We start from the raw sequence: 27,741 nt of genomic DNA on the forward strand, positions 1-27,741 counted from the left end.
TCAGTCAAGGTCGTCATGATTCTCAGAAATTGTATTGATGACCTATGCACCTCTAGTTTCAACTGTCATAATCAGAAGGGTCCTTTTTGAGAGAGTGTCAACCACAGAGAGCGAATCCAGATTGGTTTCCCTCAGGTTCAAGGAAGAAAAGTTTGGAAGAGGCAGAGCAATCCTGCTCTCCTTACCATCCAGCAGTTTCGTGTAGGTGGCAATATCAATGTCAAGAGCCATCTTAACATTCAGCATGTCCAGTATTCCTGAAGATGTTGAGCCATTTCTTCCTTCTTGTTCTGAATCTCATCCTGCGGGCGGCCAATAGTGTCTTGGTATTAGCAACTGCAATGGCAAAGTTCTCTTCTGTTGCATGCATCTGGCATTCCAGAGACTCACATAGTTCCTTTGAGCGCCTCTATTTCACAAGTAAAGGACTGCACATGTCTCTGTACTCATTTGATTCCTGCTTCACCTGGTGCAGGGCCTCATTGTTTAGGTTAGCAGCCTCAGAAAGGTAAGTAAAGTTGGACGTGTACCATTCCACACCCTCCTGAAAGCACCTGGCAGCCATGCTTTCATACTGCTGGTGTACACCATGCAGGGCTTACCTACATATTTTGAAATTAGTTTTACTTATAATGAAAATTATGAGATCTAAATTTATTTTCTTTCCAAACACTTTTCTCTCTTTTGCTGATACTCTTTTAGAAGGACATGCCCGGAATTTTAGATAAATATTTGTTATCTCAACAAGATCTAGCTGAACAGTACCATGTCTTTCAGTCACCTAACCATCATACCTCTCTGCTGTCAGAGCATTTCATGAGGGCCTCTTTTAATATTTGTTTAAGCAATAACTTTTTGTTAGTTATAGTTTCATTACTGAAGTTGTCAACTGTCTATGGTAATTTATTCAAGCATGTTCCCTCACTCTTGGTCTGTGTATGTGTAAACCTTATTTGATAAAAGCCACACTGTAGACATTAGGATTATTATGAGATATGTCTATGGCTCTGAATCTGTATATCATTCATTCCCTGAATACATTTATACCATTTAGTTGTGTCCTCTTTCCCTTTTCTTTTCCCCTCATTGCCACACTGAGGGTACCATACATTTTTCCTGTTCTCTTTTGTAACATTATTCCTAAGCTTCTTTATTTCTCCAGTACATGATACACAGGAGGAGAATTTTTGAACTAATATTATTTATTTAGATTTTTAGAAATCACAGCTTTATTTAATGCAAAAGGTATTAGATTTATCCATGGGGGGTATTAAAATATCCTATCCAATAACCCCTCTTATATTTTCCTAATGTCAGGCTGGAGTTGAAGATTTAAGAGGTGAATTTACCTTGTTAAATTTTAGGATAAATATACATATTAAAAATACATACATATTTTATTTTATATGACATCTTTTTGTAGAAAGGATTTGAAGTAAAGTGCAAATTAAATAGATGCACATATGTGTATATATGTATATGCATATTTATGTATTTGAAAAATTAGAAAAATATTAAGATCATAAAAAGGAGGAGACAGAAACATTCCAGAAGGGTAATGTAAACTGAATATTAAATTCATTTCTGAATATTGTTGTAGAGAGGAATATTCAATAAGCTAATATTAATCATTTGATATAGTTATCAGAATAAAGGCATACTGATTTCTAGCAAGAAAAGATATTTTCATGGCATCAAGTGTAAAACAATTATTTTGTAGGATTATCTTTAGTTGATGTTGAGCAACACGCTGGGTAATGTCATCAGGAAAGAGTTAAAATATGGAAATGACTATTTCTCTGCATGACCTTTGGTAATGCGGACCATTGGAAGTAGGGCAACTGAATTTCTAAACTTCTAAGATATTTTCCATCATAAATTATAAAAGATAGACCCTATGTCTTTCATTTTTCTATACTAAGGTCTATGAAAAAAGTCAATGTTGACATTTTCCGCGATACCATTGTAGACACAATAAAACTGTTGGCCTCATAATGATATATTTAATAAATAAATACTGACAAATTAAATAAAAGCCTACTTTCTACAATAAAAATGTTGGTTATTTCTGAAAATGATCTTTGCATATGTATGTACAAATCTTTTTATCACAATTTTTTAATTGAATGTTTTACTTATTTCCTTGGATTACTTTTTGAAAACATTTCCAAATTCTTTTTTTTTAAGTTGTTTTTACATTCATTTATTTTTGAGAGATGGAGTGAGACAGAACAGGAGTGGAGGAGGGCCAGAAAGAGGAGACACCGAATCTGAAGAAGGCTCCAGGCTCTGAGAAAGGTTTCAGCACAGAGCCCCATGTGGGGCTTGAACCCATGAACCACGAGATCATGACCTGAGCCGAAGTTGGACCCTAAACTGAGTGAGGCACTCCGGTGCCCCTCCAAATTCTAATAATGACCCAAGATGGATTTTTTATTAGAGATATGCTTTCTTAAACTGAGGCTATGTGTATTAAAATTAGAGATATATTTATATTGATAAAGAGACAATGGGTAGTAAAAATAAAGAGACCAATTTTTATTTTCTTAAGGACAGCTTCATTCTTCATTGGGTTAGCATATTTTCTCTTTTTTTTTGGATATGCAATTTTATTTTATTTTTTTTCTTCTATTTTTACAGATATTTTATTGACAAATTAGTTTCCACATAAAACCCAGTGCTCATCCCCACAAGTGTCCTCCTCCATGCCCATCCCTCCTCCCCCCACATCCATCAGTCCTCAGTTTTTGTCAGCATTCAAGAGTCACTCATGGTTTGCCTCTCTCCCTTTCCCCCACCATTTCCCCCCTTCTTCTCCCCCTTGTTCCCCAGTTAAGTTCCTCCTAATCCTCCTATACATGCAAACATATGATATTTGTCCTTCTCTGCCTGACTTATTTCGCTCAGCATAACACCCTCAAGGTCCATCCATGTTGCTACACATGGCCAGATTTCATTGTTTCTCATTGCCATGTAGTATTCCGTGGTATAGATAAACCACATCTTCTTGATCCATTTGTCCGTTGATGGACACTTAGGCTCTTTCCATGTTTTAGCTATTGTTGAGAGTGCTGCTATGAACATTGGGGTACATGTGCCCCTATGCATCAGGGTTAGCATATTTTCTAATGCAAGAATCATGAAATAAGCTTTCTTCTTTATATAGGTAGGCTCTACCTTAGTTTTTAGTTTACAATTTGAAACTTTTATTTTGCTGCCTAGTTTTATTTTTAAATAAGGCAAGCTGTGTTAGATGAAAGAAATATAATGTTGAGATACCTATGTGTTTGTTTTCTTCAATAATAATTTTATTTATCACAAATATGCTAGTATAGCATTTCTTTTGTTCATTACTTTACATTCCTACAAGATGTAGCAAAAGGTCTTACACATATTCATCCTGTTCTAAAATGATTAAATTTATTTCTGTATCATTGCAGAATAATTGATCAAAAATATGAATAGAAAATCATAAGAGGTGCCTGGGTGGCTCAGTTGGTTAAGTGTCAGACTCTTATATGACTCAGATCATGATCTCAGATCGAGCCCCACATCGGGCTTTGTGCTCATAGTGTGGCACCTGCTTGGGATTCTCTCTCCCTTCTCTCTCTTCTTCTCTCAAAATAAATAAACATTAAAAAAAAAGAAAAATCATAATGAAAATAATGAAAATAAGTTAGATATATGAATATATTCTTGGTCTTCCTAATAATGCAAGAAGTACAAGTAAAAACAATAGTATAACGTTTTCTTATACAACAAACTTGCAAATTAAAAAAATATCAGTGCTGACCAATAAGTAGTCCCAAGCAAATTGTTCTACATAGCCAAGGTAGAGAACCAAATGATATAACTTTTGAGAGTTATATCAATAACTTTTTAATAATTATAAATGTATTATTAAATTTTAATGTACCTACTATATCATTTATACTTTTTACAATTTATTCCATATAACTATTTTCATGAAATAGAAATTGTATAAATATTTTAATATCTGTAACACCCAGAAGAATAATAAAATAAGTTAGCAGTGCTTTTATTCTCAGAAAATTTATTTTAGTTTTTCATGCTAATAGGTATATAGACCTCACTCAAAAAAACTAATCAAATTGTGCCAAGATTATAAATACATAGAAGGTTTATCAATCTATTGATCTGCATGAGATGAATTTGTAACTGTAACTTAAACTGTCCTTTTGTTTATTTTATCTTTATGCCAGTCACTTTACCACAGATTCCAACTGGCTTCTGCCAAGTGCACGCCATTCTCACAAGAAGTTAATCAGTAGCACTTGCTTTCACAATCTGTATTACATAGGAAATAACTCAAATAAACTTAGTTTTATTGTCATCATCATCACCATCATCTATATGACTTTCCTTGATCATCACTTTTCACGCGCACGCACACACACACACACACACACAGACATTTAAAACTAAACAGAGTTTTTAATTTTTTCCAAAATAGAATGGAGTATTATACTTGCAAGTGACACTTAGGATACTTTGATAGATATGTAAGATAAGCATTTTAATATTCTTACTGTAAGAAATTTTTAATTTCAAAGTAGATATATATTTAAATTTTGTAGTTTTCAGAGTATAGCAAGATAATGTCATAAGCACTGAACTGTATAAATCATCTCTAGGTTCATGCTTCGGTTATACATAAACCTCAGGCTAACTACTCAGGTTGTCTTCTCTAAGACTTTATTGAGTGTGGCATCCTGTTCAGTAAATAACAGAGGAATGGAGGCTGCAGAAAGATGAATTTGAAGACTGATGTTTTCATGATGTTTGTAACATGGTTATTGTCCCATTCTAAAATGTTAAATAGATAATAGTTGTGTGAAGACAAAACAATACAGAAAAAGTCTGAATGAAAAATGAAACTTGTGTAGCCATCACAAAGCACAAAGCAAAACAATCAGTCATGAGTCGAGGGCATCCTCTCATAGCTATTTCAGTCTATATGACAACTACCTGCAGAAAAGACTATTAAATAAGGAATATCTTAGTTTAAATTTTGCAGTGTATTTTAGTTAATCTACTACCCCTGGTGTTCCATGCTTCTAATAATACAGTATTGAGACTTCCTGAAAGAAGAGTGAGATTAAGGAAAAGCTTGCCTCTAGACAGAAGTTTCACTGATTCAAAAGCTCATCAACTTTTTTTTTTTTTGTAGTTTTATCATCTTTCTTTAATTTTGTTCTACCATTTATCCACTAGGGAGTGTGTACCCATGCCCACTTTCACCTTTTAGCTTGAGGAATTCATATGTCAATATATTTCTACCCCTATCTAGTCTTCATATAGTGGTTGTGTGTGTTTGAGGGTGGGGTGGAGTGGAGGTGAGGTTTTATAATTTGGGCCCAAAAATCTGTGTGCAAATGCTATTTTTTCATATGCTACTTAATCTCTTAGAGTCAGCTGACAAACATAAGGACAAAGACCAATATATTAAGGATGGCAGAGCAGAAATAAAGGTAGAGCTCGAAATATTGAGTAGTTTCACTATCCATGGATTTCTTGCCTTTGCATTTTTTGATACGTAAGAAAAACAGTACTGTATTTGTTTAGCTTCACTCATGCATCCTTTAGAAATATAACAAATTTATTATATAACATTTTGACCCACCAGTGATGTTATTTGTCATGTATGTTCCTTTAGCTACCTAAGTATCATATAAAATATATTCTATTTGATATGCATTTGTGATGTTATGAAAAAAACAAGTGTGTGTGTGTGTGTGTGTGTGTGTGTCTGCTTCTGCAATTCATGAGTACAACTACCTTACTGGGACATAGAGGTGGAAGTTAAAGGACTAACTATAAAAAAATAGGCACTAAGGAAGGCATGAGATAACATTTTTTCTTGTAAAACACTAAACCCATACAGATATTATAGGGCAGTTGAGCAAAGGAAGTGAGACTAGGTAATAAATTTCCAAAATTCATGAAAATATTTACCTAGGGACATTCTGGAAGAGTGCTCTTTATAGAGTGTGATAGATGATTACACAAAACAGTTTCCATGCAATATTCTAGTTAATTGGCTTAATAATGAATTAGATAATAGTCACTTCCAGTCATTAAAACATTTGGTCCACCGTTCTGATGAATGGCTATGTCACTTTTAGCAGTTTAGTAGTTATTTATAGATCTCTGTTGAAGATTAATGCAGATTACATTTATTTGTTCCTGACAATTTAAGAGGTTAATCTTCAGCTAGATTTTCTGAAACACTGTGGGAAGAAAGATCTGGAACTGGACTCAAGGAAAATGTATAAAGGATAATACTATCCAATCTCTGCTCCAATAAGATTAAAATGAACATAAATGTATTTCCTTTATGTACCCATCCTGCCTGAAAGGATAAACAGTCATCAAAAATCCAAATAGTGACTTTCTTAACAGTTTGATACTTTGGCAAAAAAAATTTTTTTTGTCCAGGCACCTGGGTGGCTCAGTCGGTTGAGGGTGTGACTTCATCTCAGGTCATGATTTCATGGTTTGTGAGTTCAAGCCTCGTGTAGGGTTCTGTGGTGGTGACAGCTCAGAGCCTGGAGCCTGCTTCAGATTCTGTGTCTCCCTCTCTCTCTGCCCCTCCCCTATTCTCACTCTGTCTCTCCCTCTCTCTCTCTAAAAAATGAATAAATATTAAAAAAAATTGTATTTGCTTACATTGTTTCATGCTAGGGTGAATTTATTTACTTACCCCCCACCCCACCTTCTCTTAAAAGGGAGATGACATATTAGACGGATGCAAGATAGTTGTCCAAGAAAACGGATTCATTTAAGGACAAAGAGTTTCCATTTGGCTCATTTTATTTAAGTAACATATTCTGAAAGGGAGATCTTGGATTACTCTGCTTTAAAAAACCTGCTAGAAACCACTCCAGACTATGAAAATATCTGATAAAGATTAAATATACTTTTGTTTTATTTTCAAATTGGAGTAACTGTGTCTAATTGACCATATCTTCAGGTAGCAGATATGCCAGGCCTTGAGGGTTACTCTAAATCCAGCTAGAAGTATGCATAGGTGGCTCACCATTTCATTTGGGAAACAGACATGGGCATATAGCCACAGCAGAAATAGCAATGATGTCTGTGAGACTTGCCCTTCTTATAGTAAAGCTATATATTATACCTTTGAGTAAGACCAATTATAGGACTTTATCTAAAATTTTTGGCTAAAGCAACTATTCATGTTTGCTGCTAATGGCAATTTTATAGGTATCATTTGGGAAATTCAGAATAATAGAAAAGAAACAAAATTGCAGTTGCTCAGAAAAGAGAGATCAGGAGAAGAAATTTAAGCATTGGTTTAGAAAATCTTATGAATATTATTCTGGATGATTGAATTTATAAAATTGTCTTTGTATGATTTCTTTTTAAAATTCAAATTACTTTAAAAAACTTCTTCAATGATTTAAGGTGTATGAATACCTATGAATCAGTTTATTGCTTTGATGTACAACATATCAATCTCATTACACGTTTCATATATATTTTCTATTAATAATTCCTATAAAAGTTACTCTGGAATAAATAAAAACAGAAGCTACAACATACATTCTGTTTTAAAAATATGAATTGAAATCATTCTTAGGATGTTTCATTGAGGAATACTTTTGGAGTTTTATTTTATTTCAAAAGATTTTACTAGTTTAATCTGTTATTCATGTTCTTTTAGAATTATATAGGACAATTATTTGAGAATTTCATTTTACTAAATAGACAAAATTAAGTAGTGGAAACAACTCACTAGAGCAATGAGTCTAGACTCAACACAGAATTTTGATTCATTGTTCTTCAACTTTCCACCCATTATTGAGCTCCCACAATGGAAATGAAACCAATTAAAAACAAATATATTGTTTTTAATCTGCTACAAGTCCCTCTATAATTGCCACTAATGGTTCTTATTTTACCAACTGGAGCCAGACCAGTACTACTTTACTCCTTGTGTGACCTTTCTCCAGTATGCATTCTTAGCTGGTACATGGTTTTTCTTTAGAGATCGCCCCAAATAAATCCCAGAATCTATTAATACTTAAAACATAGAGATTTCTTTTTTCTCATTCAAAGAGAAAAGTGAATGATAAGTTAGTTTCTTATCTCCTCACGTACCCTAGAGCTTTTGAATACAATTGTGCATGGGGAGTCTATTTCCAAAATTGTATGATTACTTTTATTACAACAGGATACTTGAAAGGATTCCAGAGCATTATTTGGAACAATTTTTAAAGATATGGGGAAGTTAAAAATTTTTTTTTAAAAAATGGAGGCACCTGTGTGGCTCAGTCAGTTGGGCATCAGATTTTGGCTCAGGTCATGATCTCACGGTTTGTGAGTCTGAGCCCCACATCAGGCTCTGTGCTGACAGTTCAGAGTCTAGAGCCCTCTTCGGATTCTGTGTCTCCCTCTCTCTCTGCCCCTCCCCTGCTCATACTCTGTCTCTCCCTTGTCTCAAAAATAAATAAATGTTAAAAATTGTTTTTAAAGATATGGGGAGGTCTGTGCTCAAGTGCTCTTTTCATGTAAAATTTAAAACTAACTCCTAAGTTAGATTATCAATATGTGGTTATAACTCTATTGTTTCTACAAATATAAGAAATAGGAAAACTCAAAATTTTTCAGTAGTTGTATTCTAGGAGTCACTCATTTGACAGTTGATGTCACACCATTACTGACATTAACTTTAACTCTCTCCCCACTTTTAAGTGAAAAAAAATAAAAGATGATATGAACATGAGCAACTGGGGTAATTGTCACAGTACCAGAAAGTAAGTTGATTTTTACCCAAAGTATCATAAAACTTTTGAAATGATAAATCACATCTATAGTTACAGTCTTATAAATAAAGATCATTCTTTTAAAGAATAGTGAAGTTCATATTACAGCTTGCTTTTATTTTTTTTAAAGCCTTAGCAAGGGAAAAAATAGAACTGATTACAATGATAAAGCAAAAATTTGACATCTCTTATTAATTTGAATGACATGTTATAGTGCTTTCCTGTAAGATGAATCCTTAAAAAATAATATTTCTTCTTAGATTCAAAAATGCAATTGTGTGTATTTTTTAATAGTCTGAGGAGGAAAAATGAAGGTTGCAAAAAGTTTTAATTTTTCACAAAAAGTAATTATGATATTGTCAAGGATGAGTAAATTTTTGTTTTATGAGGCAGGACCTCATAAAAGAAAATGTGGTCCATTCTTAGGGAATGGATGTTACCTCAATGTATAGGATCCCTAAGTCTACCAACATTTTAGTGTATGGAAAACACTAAATAATCAACATTTTAGTATATGGAAACATTTTAATATATGGAAACACTAAATTACAAAAGTGTGAGTAAAGATTGACATAAATGGGTGAAAACTTAGTTACCCTGACCTCTTTATATCCAACCAAATTCTTTTTTATGTGTGGTTGACAAAACATAATTTTTATATATAATATATTTAAAGTGTATATTCATGTGGATTCCCTTGGGGAAAAATTATTTGGATGTACAATAAGCTTAAAAATGAATAAAAGCATTTATAATGATGAAAAAGTTTAAACAATATTTTAAAAGTGTGTTTCTATGTTTTAAAGTAACTATCCTAAGAGAAAATTCCAAAATATATTTGTCCTTAGGATTAATTGAGCTTATTAGATCTGTGGGTTTATAGTTTTCTTTAAATTGGAAGATATTTTTATTATTTCTACAAGTATTTTTCCAGATCTTTTTCACTGAAAAGGATTATGTGTATGTGTACAAGACTAAAGTCTTGTCCCATGGCTCACTGATGATCTGTTTATATTTTACTTTCTAATCTCTCACTCTCTCTCTTTTATTTTTTGTCTATTTCATTTTAGATAGCTTATATTTTTATGTCTTCAAGTTCACTAATATATTCTTCTGAAGTAAATGATCTGCTCTTAATCTTAGCTATTGCATGTTTTATTTCAGAAAATATTTATTTTTCTCTCTATATATATTTGATTTAGGTTATGTTTTGGATTTTCTCTATCCTCCAAAATCTCATTATTCTTCCACTTTCTTGTACTATATATAGTTATAATAACTGCTTTCCTGTTCTTGTTTATTAATTCTATCATCTGTGTCTTTTCAGGGTCTCTATTTTTTTAAATATATTTTTTAATGTTTATTTCTTTTTGAGAGAGAGAGAACAAGCAGGGGAGGGACAGAGAGAGAGAGGGAAACACAGAATCTGAAGCAGGTTCCAGGTTCTGAGCTCTCAGCATAGAGCCTGACATGGGGCTTGAACCCTTGAGCCCTTGAACTGAGAGATCATGACAGCACCCGAAGTCAGACACTTAACCAACTAAACCATCCAGGTGCCCCATCAGGGTCTCTATCTATCGATTAAGTTTTTACCTCCTTATGGATTTTATGCTTCTTTGCATACAGGTATTTTATTGAATACCAAATGCTGTGAAGTTTACTTTTTTGGGTATTGGATGTTTCATATGTCTATTATGAACATTCTTGATCTTATTCTAAGGCACAGTTATTTTGAAAGCATTTGATTCCCTGCAGGCTTGCTTTAAAAATCTGTTCGATGAAACCAGGGAAACCATAGGTTTAGGACTCATTTTACCCTATGACTTAGCTAAAATCCTTCTGAGAACTCTACCTGATGCTCTGTGAATCATTAGTTGTTTTCTAGTTTGGCTTGTTGCAATAAGAATTATTCCGGACTATGGTTTTGTTTCAGATTAAGTGGTAATATAATCCTTATATATTGTTCTTTCACTAGTCTGGGTTAGCTTCCTCAGCATTACATGTGAATCATTTCTCAGCAGGAGCTCTAGGATGACCGTCTTTGCAGATTTCTGGAGCCTTCTCTTGTGTAAACATCTTTTCTCTGGTATTCTGCACACAAGACTCTAGCCACCTTGACATATACAGATATCCAGTTTTCCTTCTAGATAATTGCATTTTTACCATAGAGACTTTGAGATTTCCTTTTTGCATTTTGGTCACATGTCCCTGACTTCTTTTGCTTTTAATTCACTACGTAAGTTGTATCTGATAAGTCCCTGTTACTTTTCAACTGAGCTTTTCTCTTGAAACATGCATAATCCATAGGTAAAATATTAGGAAGAGTTTAGAAGGTTGGTTATCCACTCCCTCTAAACTCCCTCCAAACTGATGTTGTTTTTCCTCTTGCTTTTTTTTTTTTAAATGTTTATTTATTTCTAGAAAGAGAAAGAGCAGGGGAGGGTCAGAGGGTCAGAGGGAGAGAGAGAATCTCAAGCAGGCTCTACGCTGTCAGTCTGGAACCCAATATGGGGCTCGAATTCACAAACAGTAAGATCATGACCTGAGCCGAAATCAAGAGTCAGATGCTTAACCGATTGAAGCACCCAGGTGCCCCAGGTTTTTAAACTTTGAATTGTATTACACAGTTATTCCTTTTTACATTATGTTAACATTTAATTATTTTTCATGTTATTAAGGCAAAAGGTACAACCTTACCCCAAGTTTTACATTTTTTTCAGCTAGGGGTAGGCAAACTACCACCCCTAAGCCAAATCTGGTCTTTAACTAGTTTTTGTAAATAAAGTTTTATTGGAACACACCCATGCTCTTTGATTACATATTGTTCATGACTGCTTTCACATTATATTGACAACAGTGAATAGCTGTGACAGGTCTCATAGATCTAGTGAAACTTAAAATATTTACTTTTTAGTCCCTTACAGAAAATGTTTGCCAACCCTGTCTTAAGCTGTTTTAGTATGTGTATGTTAGGAATGTATTTGTATATAGTTAATTTTCATATATCAAAGCCAAGATTGTTTTCAGAGCTAGTATCAAAGCAACTGTATTAAAATTCAGCTGCATAGCTTATCAACTATTTATTTTTATCCAAGTTACTTGACCTGTTTAAAACAGATTAAATTCAAAATGGGAAAAATATATATTTAATACTTATAATTATGAGTAAATAATAAAGTGCATAGAAGGTACTTCATTCTAGTACACATTCACTAAAGACCTTTATTTCTCCTATTATTAGAATGAACCTCATGAAGAACAAAATATGAAATATATATTTTTATATATAAAATAAAAAATATACATCTGAATCATCATTAGATTGGAAGTTTGTTTTTCATTTTTGTCTAAGTGTTGATGTTAACCTCGAAATTCTCAAGTTCTTGTAAGAAGTAAGTAGTCATACAAAATCTTTACAAGGACCCAATTTTTAGACTGAAGCCTATAGGTAAATTAGATCATTTTATAGCTATGAGATATTATAATGACTCTTATAAGTTCGGACATGTTTTATAGCAAGAATCTTTTTTTCCCCAAATCCACTTGTTTAATGGTAGTTTTTGGCTTCCTTTTTTCTTTCAGAGGCTTATTTACCATTCTGTACATCCTGTGTTCCACACTCAGGGACATAAGTGAGAATGTCAGTTGTGAGCTGGGCTGCAGTACATCCACACCCACACCATTTTTGTGTACTGCCGCACTTTTACATTTTAAGTGCGAAAAAATCCATTTTCACATTTCAGCTATTTAAACAGGTCATTTCCCTGAGTGGTGACTCTGTCAGAAAAGATGAGTGAAATTGCCATAGTCATGAGTGTCCTCTACCTCTCCTGGGACTGAAAGGAGACCTTGAAAGTGTTTTTATCTACAGTTCTGAAGAAGAAAGATTTGAGGCAGGCCACACAGGAAACTGTTTTTCTCCTGGTGCAATCACTCTGTAGCATACAGAAGACTGAAAGTCTGATGTTGTCTTTTCTTTGTAAATGTGGCACTAAAGCGCTCATAGCTGGGTTTTAGCTTCTGTGTCCAATCTAAAGTGCCAACAGGGAGGACATGAAAGACTAAATTGAGAACTGCAGCTTCAGAAAACTGAAATCGTTTGGGTAGGCAAAGCTTGATATTCTACCAGGCTGCTTTACTTCCTGAACGTTCTAAAAATAAATGTATGAAATGTCAGGCATATCCTGTGAAATATAGTCACAGGAATAAAGACAATATTTTAAAATATGTATGTATATTATTCATGTATTTGGATCAAGACTAAAAGAAAACACGAAAATGAAAAGTCTGATTTGTTTCATCCTGGGCTTGTAACAGGATTAAATAAATTTCTTGTTTTGAAATGTCTTACTATGTTTCATAATAAAGAAAACTTATTTTAGAAAGGGTACATTTAAGATTAAATGGTAAAATGAGAAATTGTTTTGTGAAGAAATATTGTGCTTTACACTGTGTATAAAACTTTGAACTACCAATTTACTTTTTATTAATAGTATTTTTAGGAAAACGTTTTCTTTTTAAAGTGTTTTTCCTTAGATTTAATTTAGCCCATTTTAAGTCCTATGAAAATACAATTTGATCATCACTTTTTTCACTAAACTATCAAAAAAGTCTTGACTTTGTTTCTTTAAAATATTTTCTTAATTAACATATGACCTGTTACTGATTTTTTGAATGCCTGGTGGGATATCTGAGTTTGTGTATGAAAACACTCCTAAATCTCAGTGTGGGCTGTTCACTGCCATCAAGGATTATTAGATTCAGCATCTAAAACGATGGCGATAGACTAGATTTACCTTATCTTACATCTTATCAGAATCAGCAATAATAAAATCAGCCAAAGTAGAAGATGTGCATGTAGCATATATTAAAAACATGCTAGGCATATTAGTTAACTGAGGATATGGTTACACATGAGTGTAATTTAGTTGCCAACAAAATTAATATAATCCAACTGGGAAGTAATAGAAAAATGATATCTCATAAAAGAAATATTCTCTATTTACCAGGCTGACCTTACTTAACTGAACTAGTTTAACTGTCAGAGAAGATTGTGAAATATCAAGAATAAGAGAAAGATGCTGTGAGTGTAAGATATAATTTATTTTAGGTGTGTGAAGTCTAAGATCACTATAGCAATGTTGACTTATTGCTATTTCCATTCCCCATTTTTTCTGGGGCGTACAAGCATATTTTTGCAGAATTATAGGAACAGAGTTATCAGAAATACTCAAACTGCTTCATTTTAACAGTTGATTTGTTTGCCTTACAAATCCATATTCCTGACTCTGATCACACCTTAAATCATGTTGTTATTGAAATTATCACAGGATCATTGGAGATTATTTGTTTTTCTCCCCCTTGGTCCTTGCTTGAAAATCAAGGCATTTTATATATTATATTGATAAAATATATTCAGTAGCAAATCAAAGTCCTGTGGAATATATGCTAAATATATTCCCTCTGCAGATAAATACGTTAAAAAGAAAATCACTTATTTATTTATATATTTCATTTACTTTTTTTCACTTATTTTTAAAGATATTCAGTCAGGGATGCCTGGGTGGCTCAGTCAGCTCAGGTCATGATCTCACAGTTCGTGAGTACGAGCCCCACATTGGGTTCTGTACTGACAGTGCAGAGCCTGTTTGGGATTCTCTCTCTCTCCCTCCCTACTCATCCCTGGCGTGCATTCCCTCTCTCTCTTTCTCTCTCTCTCTCTCTCAAAAAAACATAAATCAATAAATAAAATAAATAAATAAAAATTCCATTGTATGTTAGGAATATGGCAGTTTAGAAAATCAACTTTGGTGTTTACTTTAAAACATTATGAAGAAAGTATTGTAATGAATTTAGTCATTCTAAAATGAATTAATTTTATTCTTATAAAATTTTTCCAGAAAACTCTCAAGCACATGTCAAAAATTAGAAGTCAATTACTGGTATTTATTGTAGTCACTGATATTGTTTAAGCACAATTCCCTACCAGTCAATAGATTTCTATCCTAACAGAGACGAATTCTAAGTTATATCTCTGAGTTCATTTCTGCACTGTTTCCATACAAAATTCTCAGAACTTTGCCATGAAGTACACTACAGGGAAGAATTTGAGCCAACAGGTATGTGCTGATCCTTATACTTTAGTGTGTAGCATTTAGCATCATGGCTAGAATGCAAAAGGAATTCAATAAATATAAATAAATAAATAATGAAAATATTAAAAGTAATTTGTGACAGAATTTCTAGGATAGACATATTTTATGATATCTAAAAGATGCCTAGAATACCCTCATTATTTCAGTTTTATGCCTATTCTATAATTGATAAGCCACAATACATCCCTTGGTGTTTAGTCATGTTGGAACAATTTACATATGTTCGTGCATACATCTTGAGAATTCTTCATCTTTTTATCTAGTTCAATGACACTAGCCAACATATTGAAATGAAACTTACTTGAGGTATTATATTCTGGTTCAGTTTAAGGACAATAGTGTTTATATCCTCTATTTGCTTCAAATCTAGATCGTACAATTAGAAGCAAGAGAGCTCTGCATTTGTTGCCTACAACATTAGGAAGATTCATTTTCTTTACCCATTAAGTGTCATATCAAATAAATAGGCTGAGAGTTTCTTTGTGATAAATGTATTCTGTGAAATGAAATGAGACAGTCTCTTAATTTGAGAACCTAGCCTAGTGCCAGTTAAATCTCCTCTGCTGATTTAATTAGCAGGAACTCAATGTTAATTCTTTTGCACTTAAACTTTTGGAGTCTCACAGATGAAAAAACATATAATCTTTTTTGGAAATGAAAAAAAAAAGAGCCGAGTAGTAAAATCGGTTTGTATGGTTTTTAAAGGTGTGTAAATGTGTTAAATGGTTAGTGAATTATTCAATACTGTACATGCTTGGAAGATGTACAGATTTTAATGAGTCTCCCTAATTCTACTTTCATAATTCTTACATTATTTTATTCTAAGTTGCTGCTATTGAATGTAGTGTTTGTTAGGAAAAACTCATCAATTTTTCGTATCTTGAAAATGAGGAAAATAAAATATTTCTCACAAATTCTTATTGTAGTTTTTGTTTTAGAATTCCTTCTATTGATTACAAAAATAACTAATACGTTTTGCTGCCCTATTAAAGGTAAGCAAAATAGAAATAGAAATCTCATTTTGATTATGTTTTTACCCAGAGGCTATATGCCAATTACATAAAGTACAATTTTCAATATGTGTCAACATTCTAAGCTATTTCGCTAAGCTTCAATTTTGAACTCCTGGCTCAGACAAAGCTCAATAAGAGAGACTGCTAGGCATATAAAACGTTGCTTCATCATAATTTTTTCAGAGAGACAGAAAGTATCTCTTATTCCCTTTACTGGCAAAGTGACATTGGGATGTATTGGTATGGTTCCAAACATTTAATGCTAATAAGAAATGTGTTGAGTTTTTGTTTTGTTTTGTTTGTTTTTAAGTGTTTTGAGTGGAAAGATTAAAGACAGGCTCAAAATAAAACTGTTTGTGCAAAGAGATGTCATGCCTCAGAGGATAGAGGACATAATCTCATACCAAAGAATCTAGAAACCAATTCACCAAGGAGTTAACAATGGATGTCTCCAGATGGGAAGAGTTTAGAGTTTCCTTGCTCTCTTTGTTGTTGTTGTTGTTGTTGATTTGTTCTTTTCTGCAATAAACGTGTTCAGTCTTCTGGAATAATATAGTTAGAATTTTAAAAAGGCATAGGGACTTCTAAAGCTAAAGTCTCAAAGAAAAGTAGGTGAGTATTTACGAAGTGCTATTTCAGAGCACAAAATCTCCACATATTTCAACCCCAAACCTCGACTGGTGGTTATATCTCTGTGTTGGTTGCTGTTTCTAAGTCAGCTTTGAATGATCAATTAGTACCAGTTAATATCATAATCTATCCTGGTGTAGAACATGGATCTATGGAGAACTAGATACTGAAAATTAGGAGTAGGAACTCAGGGAAGTCTTCAAGAAAGGAGTTAGATCAAAGAGGGCAAGGATGGCCTAACATGGGAGGTAAGTAAATGCCAAACTGTTCGCTTAGTTTGGCTAAATTCAAAAGAACTTTTTGCCCATTTCCAAAGAAAGTCAAGTGTAGTTAACATTAATTCATGCTATATCCAATTTAATTTATTTTAATTTTGGGATTCAGCTTCTTACAGTAGCTTGGGATCCCTGTTAGGAACACCAGCTCAATTTGCATGGTCAGAGGAGTTATTGTGTGAGGATAAGGCACACGAGCTCTGGAACATGGCCTTGCTAGGGTTGTTTAACTTCCCCAGAATGTCTTTAATTCAAGTGGACTTGTGTTTTGTAATTATTAAACCATGAATTGCATAAAAGTGATGAGATTTACTATTTACTAGGACAAAAATAAAATAATATCATTGACTGTTGTTGGACATTTCTTCATTTTATTTTCTTCAGAGGCAAAACTATGAAGTAGGAATATTATTTTCTCTAATCCGAAGTAGGCTCCAGGCTCTGAGCTGTCAGCACAGAGCCCAAGAGAGGGCTTGAACTTGTAAATCGCAAGATCATGACCTGAGCCCAAGTCAGAAGCTTAACCAACTGAGCCACCCAGTGGGCCCTGCACACATTTAATGTATATAACCTGATGTTTGGACATATGCTTACATCTGATAAACCATCACCACAATCAGGGTACTAAACATATTCATCCTCTCCAATAATTTCCTTGTGGGATTTTTTTTGTGGTTTTCTTGGGGTTTTTTGTTTGTTTTGTAGTTGTTGTTTGTAAGGAGATCTATCTCTGAAAATATTGAAGTGTACAGCATCATATTGTTAATGATAGATACTATGTTATATGGTATTTTCTCCATTTCATTGGTGAAGGGCTGATGTTTAAAGAGGTGTAGCCACCAGTACTGTACCTAGCAGTTTAGTAGGGGGACAAGAAATCACATCTCACTACTATCATCTGCATACCATGCTGGGAGTGCATCCTGCTGAGTTCAAGCCATTTTCTTTTTGATTACTTTAATTCAGGATATGTAAATTGTGTGTTTTCCTAACACATAGAATACCATCATATAATATTCATCAGGATTCTCAATAACTTATAAAATGTTGATTTTCTCATAGACTCTAACTATAGCCTATTTGAAAGCTTTGAAAATATTTTTTCATGAAAAATTTTCCAAACGAGTGCAACATTGGCCATCCACAAAATTAGCAGTGTGAATTTTGCTCACTTTTATCCTGAGTTTGTTTTCTGTAAGAAGACAGATTAGAGAGATAACACTACAAATACACTGATGCTATAGTTTGCAAGGAGATATATCTGATCTTCTATTGGAAACTTCTGGCTTCAGCAATTTTAAGAACTAGAGGTATAGAACCAAAAGCCTTTTTCCATTTTAATCAATCTGATTTTTTAAATGTTTTTAATGTTTATTTATTTTTGCATGACAGAGAGAGAAAGAGAGAGAGAGAACACAAACAGGGGAGGGGCAGAGAGAGAGAGAGGGAAAGGGAGACCCAGAATTCAAAGCAGGCTCCAGGCTCTGAGGTGTCAGCACAGAGCCTGATGCAGGGACTGAACTCACGTACTGTAAGATCATGACCAGAGCCAAAGTCAAACACCCAGGCACCCTTCAATCTGAGTTTTTAAGTTTTATGTAGATTTAAAAAACATTTGAACTAAACTTAAAAATGTATTACACTCTTGCGTAATCTATGAGTTCAGTGTTCCAGTTGTGACTCTGTTGCTAAAGTATATACATTTTTAAATATGCCTTTGTTATTTATTTATCAGTGAATTTACAAGATAGTAATATAAAGACTATTTCTTTAATTATGAAGCAGAAGAAAAAGAACATATGAAACCAGTCTAAATCCTTCCCATGGACTTATACCTGGCATGTGGTGGACAGATGCAAGCATTTGAAAAGACTGACCCTATGCAGCTATTTTTCTCATTTGACCAAGGAAGAAAAAGACAGTAATGACATGAAAGAGAACACTGAGTGTGCTTTCATGTAATTCTCTGTGGCCAACTCTTGGCAGTCTTCTACCCTCAATTACCAACCTTTCTTTATACTTGGCAGAATAATATTTAAGCAAACATCCTTAAAAGACACTTACTGTGTCTGCACTATTTATTCACACAGATATAGGGCTATTACCAAATCAATTCAAAATTAAAACAAGCACATAATCAAACAAGCTGTAATTTCTTTTTTTTTAATTAATATGAATTTGTTCTGGGGAGAGCACAAGCAGGGAGGGGCAGAGAGAAAGGGACAGAGGATTCAAAGCAGGCTCCACAGTACAGGCTGACAGCAGCGAGTCTGATGTAGGGCTCAAACTCATGAACCTGAGATTGTGACCTGAGCTGAAGTCGGTCGCTCAACTGACTGAGCCACCCAGGAACCCCAAACAAGCTGTAATTTCTCAGTTAATTCTTGGGAAATGGGTTACACTGTCTTCTTATCCTTGGCTCTGCCTGTGGGCTCAGTTACTACTTATAAATTAGTCTGGACCCATTTTAGAGCATTTATGTTCAGAAAGGTAGTACATCATATCGATGATGGCTCAGATGCTGGAACTAGATTGCTTTGTTTAAATCCTTAACTCTGTCTTTTTTTTTCCCCAGTGTAACAGTTTTAAGTATATATATTTGAAGTAGTTAAAACTTTCACCCACTATTTCCTATATTTACAGAACACTTCTATATTGGAAACAACTTATTGTTACTTGATAAGTCCAAGGAAACTTAGCCCTTTTCATTTCCAATTCTCCTTTGTCCTTATCATTGCCTGCTTATCTTCATGCGCCGTAATAATGAGTTTAACCTCTGTCTCTTGTCGCATCTGTTTTTAATTCTAAGACTTTCAGAAATGACTTCACCTTACCATGTCAGTGCCTCATCCCTCAGGTGAGGAACATGATAATATGTATCTCAAATTTAAATACATACACACAATATTACTATTACATTATTATTAATTATTTACTTATTTATTTATTTTTGAGAAGGAGCAAGAGCACACAAGTGGGAAAAAGGCAGAGAGGGAGAGAGAGAGGGAATTCCAAGCAGGATCCACAGTGTCAGCACAGAGCCTGATGGGGGGCTCGATCTCACAAATGGTGAGGTCATGACCTGAGTTGAGATCCAGAGTCAGATGCCCAACTGACTAAACCACGCAGACACCACACACAAATATTATTTTTATGGAGAATTTAGGATAATACATTTTACATAGAGTGTACTGTGTACTAGTGTTGGAAAGATCATGGTCCAGGATTCCTTTACTCATTCTTAAATATTATTAAACTTCATTCTTTTGCTAGTGCACTATTATGAGAACATGAACTTTTATTTCCCTCTTTACTTTTAGTTTCTTTCACTTTACTCTTTTGCCATTTGATCTACCTTTAACTGTTCCCTCCCCACCCATACTCTCATTGCCCACATGGTCTTGCCTTTATTCCTGGCCCCATCACTGACTACCACAGTCCCCTGGCTAAAATTTTGGTATGACATTCAGATGTCCTTCAGTACCTGTGATATTTATAAAATGCTCTTTATATTTAATCCCTAAGCCTTGTGATAAAATTGACATTAATTTGTTATTGTTTACCTGGAACAAAAACACTAGTCTCTATCCATTCTCTAATTATACCTCTCATATATTGCTCTCCATGTGGTGAAGGGTGAATGAATGCCTTAACTTCTCTAGTCAAGCAGAGAGCCCTCAGTAACCTAAATGTTATTGCAGTAGTAGCTTCTTCACAGTTGTTTAGGTCTCCTAATTAAAGTTATTAAACTCAAACTAACCCCCCCCATATTAGGAAATACATTGTGCTCTAATTTTTTGAGCTCCTTGATACATGGGCAGTGGTAACAGAAGAATCCTTTGCACATAGCCTATTAGATAGCCTGACCATATTATACACTTGCTAAATATTTATTGAGTTATATTACATTTCATAGGAAAATGATCTTGCAAACTGTAGAATGTAAAAGTTACTGATTTGAAAAGGAGCTAGATGAAATGGTTTAAATGAAGTGGTTTATTTTGAAGTGTTTATTTATTTTATAGGTATAGTTATTATTCTGAAAAACAAAAATGGTAACAGATGATCTTTTCCTTGTGGAATTTATTGTTTAGTTTCATCAGATGTTCTAAAATTCACAACACACACACACCACATACACATATACATGCATTTACACCAATAACACAACACAACACTACCTCAAAACATCCTGATAAAGGCATGAAGCATGTTGCACTTAGGAAGTAAGGGAAGAAAATGCCACTATTTAATAATTACTTCCCTTGTAGGCTAACCAAGGACCAAGATCAATCTTTTATGAATGTTTTACTATACACTTTTCTCCATATATCTTGGGTTCCTCCAGTTACTTCTTAGAAAATAAATGATTCAATTTTCACAAAAATTTTCAAAGAGCTATGAATGCAATAAAGCTTTTCCTTTTGAATATATTTGTTGTATTTTTTGGATAAAAGGAACTCCAGATCTTGCAGTGCTTTGCAAAAACAAAAACAAAGAAAAAAAACAATATATGTTTTATTGAAATTAGGCCAATTTTTTGGAAGCATGTTTTTCAGAACAATTGTCTTATAAGATATTCTTGGGAAAGGACTTTCTTCATCAAATAAGTTTCAGAAATGCAACACCTTATGCTTCTCTCTTGAAGCTTGAGAGTGGATTTAGACATATTGAAATATCTGAAAAAAGCTTTTAATGAAGAAATATGAATAAGATATGTTGGTCAAATGATTTTCAAACTTACTGGACCACAGAATTCCCTTAATTTCCTCCCTCCTATCTGTAGCTTGAGTAATACTACCATTTTGAGAATCATCGTGCATTAGGATGAATGTGTAGCAATTCTGTGGCTCAAAGGCTGAGAATAGACATTTAGTCTTTCCATATTACTCATAGTGAATTCTACAGTGAGCTTTTAGATTATTGGATGATCTTTGCTTGTATTTGAATACCTACTAGCTGGCCCCTATATGAAACATAAAGAAATTTTTTTATTAGTATTATTATATGATGATGATTATTATGATTATTAGTTATTATTATCATTTAATCATGCCCCTCTGTGTGAAGAGTGCTGCCATTCAAATACCTGCTCCATATAATGTAAATGCTGAAATACTGTAAGGGGAGTGTAAACATGGGTAAATCAGAGAAAAACAGGGAAAGCACACAAGAAGAGGCTTTTATTCCTTCACATTGTCTACTCAATTGACTTATATGCCTTGAAAGACTGTAGGAGCACCACAGTGAATACTGTCTTTACATTTCAAACAATCTGTACAGCTAGTGAAGCTGTGTCTGCCTGGGCTTGTCCTAATGCTACCAGCCAGAATCCAAGACTGAGGCTTACTTGTGAATCAATAGCCAGTGTCAGACCCAAAGTAAATGTTTACTGCTATTAGATTCTTGGGTTGTAATTCATGCCTCACTGTGTCACTGAAACCAACAGAGATAATTTCTCTAGCTTACTTTTTGAAAATTATCTTATTTCTGCACTTTATAATGTTGTATTAACCAGTCTCTTTCTTATTTAAATAATATATATCCTGCTCCTTTTTAATTGACAAATAACGAACAAACTTCTGACCATTTGTATTCCTCAGTCTCTGCTTGAAAATAACTTCCTCAGGGGTCATTGAGAAGACCTTTTTGGATAGTATAGTCAATGGACAAACAATAATAAGAGGAGGAAAAATTGATAAGGTGACTCCTGTTTTGTTGACCATCCTATTGACCACTATCATTTCATTTTTCCCTATCACAAAAGCAAGGTAAAATATTGACATTTGATCCTAGAATAATGTCAAAAGTTAAATATTAGATAGCTCTAAAGGCTTATGTGTAAATTTCAATGGCTTAAGAAAAAAAAATAGCCAGTTTTGGATAGCCACAACAACAAGAAGATAAAAAGAACTGGTACCACAAAAAAAGTCAACATGTGAGTTCTTTTTCTTTTTTCCATAAACAATTCTGAACTCTCCATTCATTTTTCCCCCACCAGGAATACTTCTGCTGCCAGTTAAACCATGAAAGAAGAGAAAGAGCTTTGTTTTAATGGTAACAAAAAATAAGACAAAATACAAATACAAATCATTTTGTATTTTCCTATGGAGTAGAGAAGAATGGTGGATTGGAAGAAGTTAAATGAACTGAATTTTATTGAGAAACAAAACCCTCAGAGAGAAGGAGAGAGCAGTAGCCACTTCTATCTGAGGGTCATTGCCAGATTTGGATTCACAGTACTGTGCCAGGAGTAAGGATGCTGAGATCTGGTTGGAATGGAATGTAGTTTGGAAGAACTCCAACTCAGCTAAGCAATGGTACCTCTCTCCCCACCTTACCCTTGAGAAAGAAACAGTGGATACACCTGCTGTGGGACAGAGATTGCACCTGTGTCCTTCCCAGCTTTAACCTCTCTGTCTGTGACAAGTCTCAACATCTTGGAGATCCATAGACATGTAGACTCCACTCTGGGAGTGGTTACTGCACAGGAGCCAAAACTGAGCAAAGATAAAACTTCACCTTTCTTCAGGGACACCATTCAGGAGGTGGGAAAAATGGCCTTGGGGCTAACAACCAGGAGAGAAGAAGCATTTATATCATTCTATGATGTCACCTTGGACTTCACCCAGGAAGAGTGACAGCTGTTGAGCCATGTTCAAAGGATGCTGTACAGGAATGTGATGATGGAAAACTACTGCAACCTGGTCTCCGTGGGAATTCCATTTCCTAAGCCAACACTTGTCACTCTGCTAGAATAGGGGGAAGAGCCCTGGAGAGAGGAGAGAGAATGCCTGCCCACCCCCTGTTCAGAAGATTCAAAGCTAGATATTCAACTTGGTTCCTCCTCTGCTCTGGACTTCTGCAGTTGACCATTTTGCCAACATGTGCTGCATGATTATTGCCTTCCATTCTGCCCAGGCTTGTTAGCAGGAACTCTCTGCCCAGCATATCAGAAGCAGCAGCAGCAACTGCTTTCTTATGAAAGTTTCTGCAACAACAAACTAGAAGATGAAGACAGAGATGAGGGCTCCAAATCTTTGTTTGAGAGGACAGAGGGTGGTTTACTTCTAAAACTTTCTCCAACCCACCTGATGGGCAGATAATAAGATTGAGAGAAGGCAAGACAGTGGTGGAAACAAAGCACAGCTCAGCTGGGAACATAAACCGTTTGGAAACAGACAAAGTATTAAAGTGGGCAGATTTCTCAGGATTTGAAGTAGTGAATTGTGGAAATTATGGGCTGGGCTTTAACAAGAATTCAGCCCTCTTTTTTCATCAGAGGACCCTCTCAGGAGGAAAGCCTTGTTTTTGCAGTGAGTGCGGCTGAAGCTTTAGCTATAAATAAGCTCTCATCACACACAAGAGATTACATACAGGGGAGAAGCCTTATCTCTGCACAGAGTGTGGGCACGCCTTTAGCCAGAAGTCAAATCTAGTCAGACACAAGATGACACACTCTGGGGAGAAGCCTTTCACATGTGAGGAGTGTGGACGAAGCTTTCGCCAAAAGTCAACCCTCATCAGACAGCTAAGGACACACTTGGGGGAGAAGCTCTTTGTGTGCCACGAGTGTGGGCTGGGCTTTAGGGATAAGTCAAACCTTATCACACACAAAAGGACCCACTCATGGGAGAAGACTTATGAATGCAGGGATTGTGGGAGGCTTTTTAGAGATAAATCAACTCTCAGCAAAAATCAGAGGATTCATTCAGGGGAGAATCCTCATTTGTGTAATGAATGTGGTTGGAGCTTTAGTCAGAAATCATACCTCATAAAACACAAGAGGACACACTCAGGAGAGAAGCCTCTTGTGTGTTCGGAGTGTGTATGAGGCTTTAGTGATAAGTCAAACCTTACCACACACCAGAGGACACACTCAGGGGGGAACCCCTATATGTGTGTGGAGTGTGAACGAGGCTTTAGTGATAAGTCAGCTCTTGTGACACACCAGAGGACACACTCAGGAGAGAAGCCTTTTGTGTCTTGGGAATGTGAGAGAGGCGAGTCACAGCTCATCAGTCATCAGAGGACACACTTTGGGGAGAAGGCTTTTGTTTGCACTGAGTGTGGGCAAGGCTTTAGCCAAAAAGCAAGTTTAGTCAGGCACAAGATGGCCAACTCAAGGGAGAAGCCCTTGTGTGCAGGCAATGTGGGAGAGGCTTTAGTCAGAAGTCAGCCCTTATAAGACATCAAAGGACACATTCTGAGGGGAAGCCTTTTGTATGCAGGGTGTGTAAGAGGGGCTTTAGCGATGAGGCAACCCTCAGCACACATCAGAGAACACACTAGGGAAAAACCTTATTTGCAGTAAGTTCAGGAAGGTTTTCTGTTGAAGTCACTCATTATTAGACACCAGAGAACATTTGTTGTAAAGAAGTTTCATGCACAAGGAGTGTAAGCAAGACTTTAAAGATAAATCACAAATCATACTTAATCATGCAAAAAGAGACAACTTTAGGGGGAAATCTCATGTATGCAAAGGTTGGGACTTCAGAGATATTAACTTTTATCAGAGGACAGGAGAAGACCTACCTGTGCAAAGCAATAGTTCTCAATTAGAATCAATACTACCCCCTGCTTAGGTGACATGTGGTGAAATCTAGAGACATTTTTTTTTTTACTGCCACAACTGAGAGGCTGCTACTGGCATGTGGTGGGTGGAGACCAAGGATGCTGCTAAACTATGATGCATAAGACTGTTCCCCACCCCACAACTAAAAGATCCTATTCTGTAAGACTTGGATTCCTTAAGGCTACCTTGGACTCCAGGATCCCTGCCATTGGCTTGGAGGAAGATTTCTTACGCTCTGCTTCAGCTGAGTCTTCTGTCCAGGCATCTTTCCTTCCCTCTCTCCTTCATATCCAGATCTGACACCTATCCCTGCCTTATCTGACTCTTGCCATTTGTTTTTATCAAATATGGTTTTCCCAATAGCTTCTTGAATATCTAATCCCATCCTCTTTTTCAGAAGACTCCATTTCAAATAATTATGAAGAGTAAATGGTAACTTTACAGTGAAGCAACTTGGCCTACACCACCTTAACAAACTGAATCACTAATATTGAGACAGATTGTCATCATAAGCCTCCAAATAGGATTTACTGAAAAAGATACCATGTCATTTTAAAATATATTTCTGCCAAAATAAGTGTTACTGAAGTCTTGTCATGAGAAATCATTAAATAAACTTAAGTAATATTTTACAAAACAACTCTTCCCTACTTTTTAAAAATATCAAGGCCAGGAAAAATAAAGAAAGGTTGATAAACTGTTCCAGATTAAAGGAGACTATGGAGACATGGCCACACAGTGTTGATAGAGGATTGGACTGTGGACTTTAAAAAATATCGTTTCAAAAGAGTATGGACTAAATAATGTTGTTTAATCAATGTTAAATCAATGATAAATGCAGTGTTCAAATTCCGTGCGGTCACAGAAGTCACATCTTTCTTTGCTTTGAAAATGCACAAGTGAGTTTTTATGGTTAATAGGATACAATGACTGTAAGTTATTTATAAATCATTCAGGGAATAAATGGTCTGAAAGTGTTCATAGAAAATAATATGTGTACAAAAAATACAAATACATTTTCCAGGAGTGGGACAAAAAGAGAGAGAGAGGGAGAGAGAACACAAGTGGGCCAAGTATGAACCAGTAGACAACAGTGCATTATATTCTTGCAACTTTCCTGTTTTTGATATTTTATCAAAATAAAAACATTAACAATAAAAAAAGAAGAAAGGAAAAATAAATAAGAAGGTAGTATGCTTCCAGGGTGGTAGGTTGGTTGGTAGTTGGAATATTCAGTTAGAATTTGTGACACATCCCTGAATAACTCAACTCCTGAAGAAATTAGAAAGATTACCCCATGTCCTAGCTGTCAGATAAAGGAAAGGCTTTCCATTCCTTGTGAAATACCCACACATTAGTCTCCAGCTGTTTTTTTAGATAGTGTTCTGAATATAATTAAAAAATTACCAGATATGGAATAAAATAGAAGAAATATAACCTTACTCAAAAGAAAAAAAATAGAAGTAGATCAACAGGTTACCTACTTATTAGAAATAGTAGCAAGGGTTTTAAATCAATCATTACAACTCCTTTAAAGAGTTTAGAAGAAAATTCATAAAATATTTCAAAAGGAAAATCAAAACTCAAAGAAAAGGAACTAAATATGAATACTAATATTGAAATATGCAATGTTTGGAATTTTTTCCATGCCTGTCCAAGTTAGTAAAATGACCTGCCATTTTTCTTGCATTTCTTTCTGAAATAACTTTCATGAAGATTCAAATGAGTGATTTAAATAAACCCAGAAATAACATTAAAGGGAGCCATTGCTTTGAAAGTTATTCATTGACTCATTCTTTAGAACCAGGGAAACCAGTCACCCAACCCTGATCTAGTCAACCATATTATGAAGAGGTACTAAATTTAAAATTTGTTTCTCATATTTTGGACTCTAAAAATTATACTATTCCTCTCAACTCTGTCACTTGCTTCTAAAGCAGATATGCTTCTGTGACTCTTATTTGGAAATGTTTTTATTTCCAAATTTTAAACAGGATGCTTGCTTTCTCTTACGGAATCTGCCTATGTAATTTTGTTTTCCATAAATTTTTTTAAAACTTAGTCTTATAGATGAGCAAGAATTCTCTCTGTCCCCCTCTCCCTGTCTCCCTTTCTCTTACTCTGTCTCTCTATTGCATTTAGACCAATCCTTTCTCCTAATTTAGTAAATAAAACTTCTTAGCTTTTGTGATTCAGTTTCAAAGGGGCAATAACCATTAAAAGTCACAAATTTTCATGTTTGGATTGTTTTCATTAATCATATTCTCATTGTAATAACAGTGGACT

The 27,741-nt window shown here is 34.7% G+C and overlaps 1 pseudogene; it reads right to left on the reverse strand.

Moving 5' to 3' along the window:
• On the reverse strand, positions 1 to 25,840 carry LOC120226952 (annotated as a pseudogene).
• Positions 25,841 to 27,741: the final 1,901 nt, after the last annotated feature.

This window comes from Hyaena hyaena, unplaced genomic scaffold (assembly GCF_003009895.1).
Source record: "Hyaena hyaena isolate Hyena2069 unplaced genomic scaffold, ASM300989v1 scaffold_1916, whole genome shotgun sequence".
In the NCBI taxonomy this organism is placed as follows: Eukaryota; Metazoa; Chordata; class Mammalia; order Carnivora; family Hyaenidae; genus Hyaena; species Hyaena hyaena.